Source organism: Archocentrus centrarchus, chromosome 14 (genome assembly GCF_007364275.1).
Source record: "Archocentrus centrarchus isolate MPI-CPG fArcCen1 chromosome 14, fArcCen1, whole genome shotgun sequence".
NCBI lineage: Eukaryota > Metazoa > Chordata > Actinopteri > Cichliformes > Cichlidae > Archocentrus > Archocentrus centrarchus.
This window is the reverse complement of record NC_044359.1, coordinates 36,676,232-36,684,471: the sequence shown is the minus strand read 5'-3', so window position 1 is coordinate 36,684,471 and position 8,240 is coordinate 36,676,232.

Here is an 8,240-nt window from a genome sequence, read left to right as displayed (position 1 = left end):
GTGTTTGCAGCTGCGCTTTTTGCTGAGAAACTGGACACACTGCGCAGTTTACGCAGCGTTTTTCCAACTGTGAAGCGCAGAAATTCACATCACAGTTTTTACCTGAAGAATTTGCAAATTTTCATAAGCTTGAAATATTCTCATTTTTCCTAATGTGATTTTTGAAAAAAATATATAATTTTATTTAATGTGTTGAGGAAAAGGTTGCTGTTTTCTGGCCATTCAAATTCATATTACTGATTAAAATTATTATTTTTAATCCAGTTCGGCCCGCGACTCAGACTGTCTTCAGTTTTGGCACCCCTGCTCTAAAGACTCAGGGAATGCAGGAAGTTCAGGATTTTCTGGGGACACAGGAAGACTGAGGCTGCTCAGCAGGGCATGCAGACTCCTCTGGCAATCAGGGCCCAGGCTGTGGCCTAGCCGCCCTCACTCTTGGAACAGGGACAGGTGTGGGGACCGGCTGGCCCCTGGCTACCCTCACCCTTGGAACTGGAACACCCTTACTTAAATAAGTCTCTGATGAATAGATCAAATCCACCTTATTGTTATTTGAATGTTTGAGATGAAGCCTTGAATGGAAAGCTATAACTCAAGGTAATAAAATCAAGGTAAAAGACTCCTTTTTTTGGCAGCTGCAATTTTTGTTAAAGCTGAAAATCTACACTTTAGTCACATTTTGATCACTTAATTTAAAATTCACTGTTGTACACAGATGTACAGAGACAAAACTAACAAAAACTAATGTCTGTGTCCAACAAATTATGGGCCTAACTATATAAAAGAATCAAAGACAGGCAGTACAAACGCATGAAAATATTCCAGTTTGTCTTGTTGATGTGTTATAGTACACACATTAATAACTATGAGCTGTAAAATGTGTCTAGTGTTCTGTGGACCCATCCATCCACCCAGACGTCTCTATTTCTGCCTTTGGTAAAGGGATTTTTTCAGTGACCACTGTAGGTTTCTGACACTTCAGTGTAAGATGGAACGTTATAGCATTTGGACAAATTTCAAGTTTGACCTCTAGATGGCACTAGACAGAAGGTCAAACTATCACAGTATAGAACAAGCTGACAGTAAATATCACTGAGGATCAGGGTACTTAAACTTCACGGTGAGCAAGTATTTTAATATCTGAAGGTTTCTGATTGTGAAGCTTAGACAGCTGACTCTAGTACAACTAATACTCAGAACATTTTCAGAAACAATAAAACTTGTGGCACTGGTATAGAGCTCTACTGAAGCAGTGAAAAATAGGAGTTTCACTGTGATGGGCTGTTTGCATTTGAAGGCATATTGACAAGCTATGAAAAACTGCAAACGGGGCATTGATCCTGTCACTAGTGGAGTCTGAGTAGTCCAAAGCACACTACAAACCTCTTTCCACATTATCCAGCTCCCTCAACAGGATACACAGACTGAGATATGAACACACCAGGATCAGTTCAGCTGCTGCACAGAAACTTCTTAGTTCTCTGTCAATGTGTAATTTACAGTGACAGAGACCTAAGAAAAGGGTTGTGGTATTTCCCATCCTGGCTTATTATCACCTCTGTGGCTTCCTGGGAGATCTGAACAGAACAGAGGTATTAATGTTATTAGTAACATCAAGGCTTTTTCACCAGGTCTCACTTTGTCACATGCAGATGCTTGGTCACGCCCCATGGCATCACATGTTAAAGCACATTTATCACCATCTATTAATGCATAGAGGGTGTGTTTTAACCCAGTTTGGTATTATGTACCTAACAGCTAATGACATCCCCATCAGCCTCACCTGTACTTTGTGTTTAGTGCATTTCTTTCTTTTCCTTTTCATTTATAGAGCACAACAATCACCTCAAGGCACCCTGATCTAGTACCCTTAAACCAGATGGTAACTGTGGCATGCTTTAGCTGTTAAACGCCAGTATGCTATTGTGATTTGGGGCATTTTGCCATACTATTGTTAACACTATGCTCAGTGCACCTCTGTGCCTAAAATGAGCTCTGCTGTCTGTACCTGTGGCCTCTGTTACCAGTGTTCATACAAGAGAACTCAAAGGCAATATTGAAAAGTGATGATGCTTGTTAGACATATTAACTTTTTGAGTCTGCTTCCAGTCTTCTTGTTTACACAGTGGTTTGGAATAATTCAGGAACTCAGGGGTAAGAGTTAAGTTTTAACATAATCACATGTCCTTGTTTCTCATGTTTTCCATCGTTTCCCCTTCAATCAAACACCACTGAGACAGAAGATACAGACAAACTGAAGTGACACTAGTGGAGCTGCACTGTTACAGCTTGTAGCCATGACAGTTAATGGGTTTCACCTGGCTCATTAAACAACAGAGAGGAATAAAAGCTTATTGGAGCTGAGCATGGTGGTGCTGCTCAGAGAGCCTGATGAAAGCTTAATTTCCATATCCTATTTGCACTTCATACAGCACCTTTAAAGCCCACAGTGTGATGTGGCAGTTAGCCATGGCTGTACTCTCAACTTCACAAAGAGCAAAATGTCTGTTGTACGTCAAGAAAGAAGGCCTTACTTTGTATCTGTGAGGCAGTGATGTCTCTGTCGAGACACTGATATGCTGGGGCTCGACAGGTCACGTGCTTCTGACGGCTATCCGGTTGAGACACGTCCACGTCTAGAGTAATGCTGGTTTCATGGTACTGGAGTTGTTGCCTGCTGAAAATCAGGTTCTGGCTGCTTGGCTTGGGCCAGCATGGATTCAGCTTTAGTATCACTCTGGATTCTTCACTACTAGCTTTGTGTTAGCATGCTGTCTTTGCAGAGGGTTGCAAAGAGTCAGTGTCATGTTAGCAGCAGTTGTTTCTGGCCTGGGAGCAGTTTGTATTTCACCACCAGTTTCTGAAAGTAAATGAAAGTTATGCCCATTTCTCCACTCCTCAAAAGTTGTAGCCACTCTAACACTTCTCTCTTCCCCCAACAGGAAATGAAATCAGCTGATTGTTGTGCAAGTGTGGAGGAAAAAAAGGATTTTGATTTTTTTTCTCTATTCGACCTTGTAACGCAAGTAAGAACACAACTGTTTGCTGAGTAATTGTTCATATTGAATTTTGTACAATAATTGATAAAATTACTTTATTACTCAGAAAATGTCATGTGATTATGGTAACACTTGGAATGCAATACACCCAACACTGCTGAGGTCTGACATGCTTTGAGGAGAGAGGGATATCGGAGCCCATTCAACATGCAAAATGTTAAACATATAACACGTTTAGTATGATAGCTTTGACTAAAAATAACAGGGCTTAGCACAGCGTTCGCTAGAGCTGCTGTACATGCAGCTGACTCATCTAATTATAAGTTAATTAATAGTACGTTAGCTGATGGTAACTGTAAATACTTCACAAGATGAAATGATGTAACTTGAATATAGTCAATGTGAATCAAACTTTGATCCAGTATTTTTTCTATTAACACAATTTCTACCTGAGTTGCAACAGATAAATTATGAGAATTGTTGAAGACAACACTTCCTGTAATCCCAGCCTACTTTTTGTACTTTGGTTATTGTTGGGTTTGCATTGTGAAGTTTAGAGAATAAAGTCAAAACGTTTTCCTTCAGAGATATCTATTCAAACCTTCATTCTTTACTTGTTGAATTTCCCATTTTTATATTTACAATGGAGAGTAAAGAAAATGATGCCAATAAACAAAACAAGTAGGACAACCACTTTATTGTACTTTCATCTGCTGTATTTTTTTTATTTTGGGATTTGAGCCCATGATCCCTTGACCTAAGATAATCTACACAAATATAACCCCAAAGTTGGGATGTTGCATAAAATACAAATAAAAACAGAATGCAATGATTTGCAAATCTCATAAATCCATCTTTTATTCACAATAAAACATAAAAAAACATACAAAATATTTGAACTGAGACATTTTACTATTTGATGAAGAATAATGTCTCATTCTGACTTCGATGGTAGGAACAGGTCTCCAAAAAGTTGGGACAGGGGCATCAAAAATAAAGCAAACCGAGCAGCTGATTAGGTTAATAACAGCAGGTCAGTAACATGACCGAGTATAAAAAGAGCATCTTAGAGGGGAAGTTTGTCAGAAGTAAAGATGAGCAGAGGTTCTCCGATCAACCAATTGTGGAATAAGTTCTGAATAATGTTCCTCAACCTGAAATTGGGGAAGACTTTTATTCATCGTCATCACAGTACATAATATCATCAAAAAATTCCAAAAATATGGAGAAATCTCTGTGCACAACGGACAAGGCAGAAAATCAGAACTGGATGCCTGCGATCTTTGGACACTCGCTGCATTAAAGACAGGCAGGATTCTGTCATGGACCTCACTGTGTGGGCTCAGGAACATTTTTGCAGTGTCATCCACAAATGCAGGTTAAAAATCGATCATGAAAAGAAGAAGCCATAAGTGAACATGATCTAAAAAGGCTGCTGTCTTCGCTCAGCCAAAGCTCACTTACACTGAGGTAAAGTGGAAAACTGTTCTGTGGTCAGAGGAATTAGAATTGAAAATTCTTTTTGGAAAACATGGACGCCACATCCTCTGGACTAGAGAGAAACCATCTGTCTTTTTAGCGGTTCTCAGTTTACAAGCCTGCATCTCTAATGATATGGGGGGGTGCATTAGCATCTGTGAAACCAGCAGCTTGCACATCTGCAAAGTCCCCATCAATGCTGAAAGGTATACACGGGCTTTAGAGCAGCATATACTCACATCCAGATGATGTTGTTTTCAGGGGAGGCCTTGCATATTTCATTAAGACAATGCCAAATAAACTGCATGAACTGGCCTGCTTGCAGACCTTTCACACCAATTAATAATATTTTGCACATCATGAAATGAAAAACACAACAAAGAAGACCCAGGACTGTTCGGCAGCTAGAGTCCAGCTGCTCTCCTCAGTTCCCAGACATTTACGGACTGTTGTTCAAAGAAAGGTGGATGCTACACAGTGGTAAACATGGACCTGTCCCAACGTTTAAGACATGTTGCTGCCATCAAATAGGCTGGAGCCTATCCCAGCTATCATAGGGCGAGAGGTGGGGTACACCCTGTCACAGGGCTAACACAGAAAGACACACAACCATTCACACCCTTTTCCTGTTTCATAAAGTTCAACTATCTTCTCCCGGAATCCAACAGCATCAGCGCAACACCGGATGAAACATGCTGGGCTCTGTCAGGAGCCCAGAAACTCACTGACTTTTTGTACACACACTAATTACAAGCATGCAGATCAGAGGTGAGGATGGTTACCTTTAGCAGCAAGTTAAACCTGTGTGTGTCACCTTGTGTGTATGTTATCATGCCAAAACTTCCAGGGTATGTAAAGTTTTGATCAGGGTGATTTGGGTAGTTCCTGTTATGATCTAAAAAGGTCAAACATTATTGTCTGATAATAAACGGCTTACACATAATAAATGTGTAATCATTCATATTGTCTGAAAAATGGCCAAAAAAACCTCACAAATTCTGCCAGGGTGAAACTGTCTCTTGAGGCCCAAAGAATTGTTGCATGCTGTAAAGACATGCTGTAAATCTGAGCATTTTAACATGGGAGTCTATAGAGACTGATTTGCTTTTGGAGCTAGACTAGAACAGACGGTCAGCAGATGGTTCTTCAACACTGAAACCCACCAAACATTTGTACAGTGAATAACGGCTGGCCGCTGGTCTTTTCTCCACGTCTGTGATGGTTAAAATCATAGACCCAAAATGAATGTGTGAACATTGAGAAGAAAGTTCACTGTTTAGTCAGTGTACTTCGCAAATGTGCTTGTTTGACTTTCCAGCAAAAATAATTTTTTTCCTCTATGTTATCCTCATATAACATGAAAATAAATGGAGCTGATCAAGAGGGTGGTTAGCGCTGTTGCCCCACAGCAAGAAGGTCCTGGGTTCAGATCCGCCGGGGCCTTTCTGTGTGGGTTTTCTCTGCACACTCTGATTTCCTCCCACAGTCCAAAGACAGGTTAGGCTCATTACCGATTCTAAATTGTCCATAGGTGTGAATGGTTGTCTGTCTCTCTGCGTTAGCCCTGCGACAGGCTGCTGACCTGTCCAGGGTGGGACAGCTGGGATAGGCTCCCCCCTGAAAAGAATAAGTGGAAGATGGATATTTCATATGGATATTTCATTGCAATAATCTGACTGATAGTTCAGCCTGACTGGACCTCTATTCTACATGGAAACATTAACATATGTCTGTGTGCAGTTCGGTTTTTGCTGTCCACAACCTGCTTTGACCCGGGAGAGAGCGCTGTTACAACGTAACGCTGGGAATGTTTTCCTGGGTGTATTTATTCTTTCTGTACTTTAATCCATGCCACTTTAAGAAGGCTGTGCATTTTACACTGGTCCTGACACGGTGGTTACTCGACTGTTTGCCTGTGTCATAACTGTCAGATGTGCTTCTGCTTCTGTCAGTTTTATCGTGTTGGGGGTGATTTTTGAGAACTGGATATGGCAACTCCCACCCTTTGATTAATATCCAATTAATCTGAAATCATATTCAACCAGTTATTTAATAACAGCACACTAGCCTATAGTGCCCGACTCCAATCTGACCCCTACACCTCTCCCTTAACACTGCAGGTCTGTGTTATTATTTCAGGAGGACTGCTAATAAATGAAATGACCATTACCTTTAAACACTTTTTAAAAAGTTGCTTTGTATAAAAAAATCAAGGTAAAGTTCTTTGTTGTGCTCAGTCAGGTGTAAATGTTCATTAAAGTGTCTTTTTAGTGAGATTTTAGTGAAGCAGATTTGGTGAAGCAGCAAAAACTGTTATAAAAATTATACGTGTGCTTTTTAATCATCCCAGTGTTCTCTCAGCCGTGGATCTGTCAGCTCGGAATAACTTTTTCTTTACAGAAGACATCATCAGGTTGCATCACAAACCTATGAGGTAGACTGAACTGATCTCAGGTGCCAGAACAGCTAAAGAATCACGGGAAATCCTGTAAGTCAGTATATGAGTGGCGCACAGGAAGAAATTAAATAAAAATGACTTTAAATCACTTGTATTTGTCATCTTACCGACAGCTATGACCAAAACCTCCTCCTCAAGGAGCTGTGGGGGTGGGGCTGGGGGGGCCTTGTAGACCTTGAGGTAGAATTAGCTATGAGGCATGAAGGATGGCTCATGAGCAAGGCAGGCTGAGTCAGTTGAATTTTAAACTGCCATTGACGGAATCGCTATTTCAAAAAGAGTGAATCATGCTGAATTCAGAAGTATTGCAAGTTAGTCAATATTCTTTAGTTGCAGTCTTGGTGGCATGGCAGACCATCAGCACGTCATTTAAACAGTGAACTCATATTTCAGAGGGGATATGAATGCGCAGGTGTGAGTCACGTGATGATCCGCACACACACACACACACACACACACACACACACACACACACACACACACACACACACACACACACACACACACACACACAGAGGCTGGTGGATTCCTCTCGTCTTATTGCGCAGCATGATACTGCAGCTCCGCTACAGCTCCACACGCCAACCCACCTTGAAACGCTCCCTCTACTGCTGCATTCAGCCTGTCCACGAAAATGGGAAGATGCTATTAATTAGCAAAATCAGGAAGTCAACGTTTTGTTCATAAACACCGATTCATTCGACTCACAAAAATTCCGAGTCACGCATAATTATCCACAGTTAAAGAGCCGTACAGGTCTTTAAAAAACAGCAGTGAATTTCATCTGTTATAAATGGTAACCACCTGTTGGGTTGTTTCCATCTATGGCTGGCATGTTGCGTAAGCATTTCTATGGCGTTCTATAAAAAAAAGCATAAGATATATGAAGTCTACAACTGATTTTTGTATAATAAGTTTTCCCTTCTGTTTTATTATTGAGATGTTGTACTTACCATATGTGATCTTTTGCCTCTAAACGATTATAAGTGGCCCACAACACGTTATTTTCTTCGATTTTATGGTATTATAGCTGTTAATATAAGTTTATGTCAGGGTGAAAAAAGCTAGCGATGAGCAGGTGCTCCGCCGAGCAGAGGTGGTGTAACCTCCGAGCATTACCACATGCCGGGAACGCACCACCCCAACTCTGAAAACGACGGCGCAGGTAACCAATCAGCGGACGAGTGTGGAGGCGGGCCCGTGGTTATCTAAAGGCTCGCGTTCGGTTTCACAGCGTTGCCTGCTCTCGTCCCATTGGCGCAGGTGATCCAACTCAGGATGCGAGAGGAGAGCGGAGGAGAGGG